At 52.2% G+C, this 2,453-nt stretch overlaps 1 pseudogene; it reads right to left on the bottom strand.

Annotated features, from left to right (window-relative positions):
- Positions 1–639: 639 nt before the first annotated feature.
- On the bottom strand, positions 640–1,836 carry LOC105704936 (heterogeneous nuclear ribonucleoprotein F-like; annotated as a pseudogene).
- Positions 1,837–2,453: the final 617 nt, after the last annotated feature.

Below are 2,453 nucleotides of genomic sequence, written 5' to 3'. Positions count from 1 at the left end.
AAGCACGTCTCCCCAGCGTGTTCACTGTGATGTGGTGTAAGAGATCCACATATAACATACTTAAACTTGGATAACTTCACTCTGAAGTATGCTAATAAAATGTTAATTGAGAAAAGCTGAACATAGTTTTAGTTTACTCAATATCACATGCTAGAAGAAAATTTTGCATGAGAAAACACTGAAGAGGTTTTTTTTTTCTTTTTGAGTCAGGGTCTTGCTGTGTAACAGCCCCAGGCTGGAGTGCAGTGGTGCAGTCTCGGCTTACTGCAATCTCTGCCTCCTGGGTTCAAGTAATTCTTGTGCTTCAGCCTCCTGAGTAGCTGGGATTATGGGCACCTGCCACCAGACCTGGCAAATTTTTGTATTTTTGGTAGAGACGGGGTTTCACCATGTTGGCCAGGCTGGTTGTGAACTCCTGGCCTCAAGTGATCCGCCCACCTAGGCCTTCTGAAGTGCTGGGATTACAGACCTGAGCCACTGCGTCTGGCCCGAAGAGGTAACTTTTAAATGTAGAGTTCACAAACTCATGGTGCAAAGTGGGTCCCACAGCTTCCTCCATTATAACTGCTCTTCACTGCTTGTTGGCGGTGTGTGAAAAATTTGATTGAAATAACTCAGTTGTTGCTAACAAAAGGAGTCCTATCCATCCATACTGTTCTGCCCGCTGTGGCTGGCCCCATCACAGCCACTCACTGACTGGCTCTGCAGGCCAGTGTAGGTGGACGCCCCCACGCCTTGCATCCCCTGGCTGCTCTACGCCCCATTGCTGGCCCCTGTTGTCAAATTCAGGGATAGTTCTATGTATCTGTGCTGCATGTTGGCCCTGTCTGTCTTTGGACATAGCTGCCACTGCTTCTTCCTGAGTAGCAAATTCAACATCTGCTTTGCTGGTCAGTCTTCCATCTGGGCCCATCTCAATGTGGACTCTCACAGGGTTGAGAGGAGAGAAGAGGTTGTAAATGTCGCTCTTGGTCGCTTTTGCATGGCAGCCTCTCATACAGATGCAGTGGCCGGTGGTGCTCTGCCCTGTGACCTCACTGTTGCTGTATTTGTGGTCATACATTCTGGAGAGACAGTAGCTGAGGTCCCACCAGCTTGGTGGTGCCAAAGGCTGCCATGCCCCTCGTGACCTCGTAGCCTGAGCTGCGGGCGTCGGGCTGTGTCCTCTTCAGGCCTGCCTGCTTCATGATGCCAGGGTGGCTCCCCGCAGCCCCAGGCCAGTCACAGGGGTCCGGGGCTGCAAGGATATGAGCCTGAGGAGGACCTGCGTCTGACCTAACTTCCTCCTGGCCGCTCTTGAACACCTTTGTGTTCCTGTATCCTGTCCTCTCCTTGGGCGTTCTGAGAGCCTTCTCAGCTAACTCCTGCGAGGCCAACAGCACGAGCTTCTCCTGTAAACTTGCCCTGGGGTCCACAGACAATGTGATCCCATCTGGCACAGTTTCCAACCCTGAGAAGAACTGAACGGTTTCTTGTTTGTGCATCCAGATGGGAGTCCTCGACGTTGGCGCATGAAGCGGTAGTTGGCGCTGCCGGCACTGTTGGGACCCGGGTGCTTCCTTCAACACCCAATTCACCTCGGTTCTGTGGGACTTGAACACCTCAATAAGCCGGTGTCCCATGGCTTTCCCGGGGCCATTTTTATGTCATCTTCTGATCCAAGTTCAACAAAAGCCTCACCGCTCTGCCCGCCCCTCTCTAGTGTGGCTGGAGCTTGCGTGCAGCTGGGTGGTGAATGGTGCAGCTGGAGAGGAGGTTCGGAGCATCCTCAGCAGAGCAGGGCCAGGGCAGGCCACGGAGCTTGACCACAAAGCCCTCCCCTCTCTCAGGCCCACCCAGCAGCAAGGACACCTGACCAGGTGGGTGTCAGGTGAGTGTGGTGTGGCTTTTTTGTGGCACAGAGTCAGGCAGGACTGGTTTCTGTTGCTATCAAGCAAGTGGGGCTGGCATCCAGGGGCCCCCAAATTCCACTGAAGCGCGACCACTCAGAGGGCTCCAGGAAATGTCCAGGTGCTTCTTTTTGTTCTCAACCTGCATCAGGAGTCCATGTGACCAGGGACGAATGCTCTCCCTGAGGTCTGAAGGCCCCGACCTGACATGCGTGTTTGGCTGGAAGCAGGGTGTCCAGGCCCTTGGACTAGGTGATGGCGTTCCCCGCCTCCTCCTCCCGGTGTTCTGGCAGCCTCCTTAGAGGTTATCCATATTACTTTTATCTATGAAAAATGGAGGCCCAGAGATATTGTTACTGTTAGAACTGTTTATGGTGTAGACAGAAAATTAAATGCTAACAACAAAGGGAACTGATTGGTTCACGTAACTGAAGAGTATAGAGGTCTATCAGCTTCAGCTGTTGTTTGACCCAGTTGTTCACTGCCCAGCAGTATAACCAATGATATGCTTCTTTTCCCATTCTGCTTTCCTCAGTATTCCTTCACTGCCTGGCAATCTCACTA

Source organism: Aotus nancymaae, unplaced genomic scaffold (genome assembly GCF_030222135.1).
Source record: "Aotus nancymaae isolate 86718 unplaced genomic scaffold, 86718_ANA_hifiasm-v0.15.2.pri h1tg000007l, whole genome shotgun sequence".
NCBI lineage: Eukaryota > Metazoa > Chordata > Mammalia > Primates > Aotidae > Aotus > Aotus nancymaae.
This window is presented reverse-complemented; position numbering and strand designations above follow the sequence as displayed.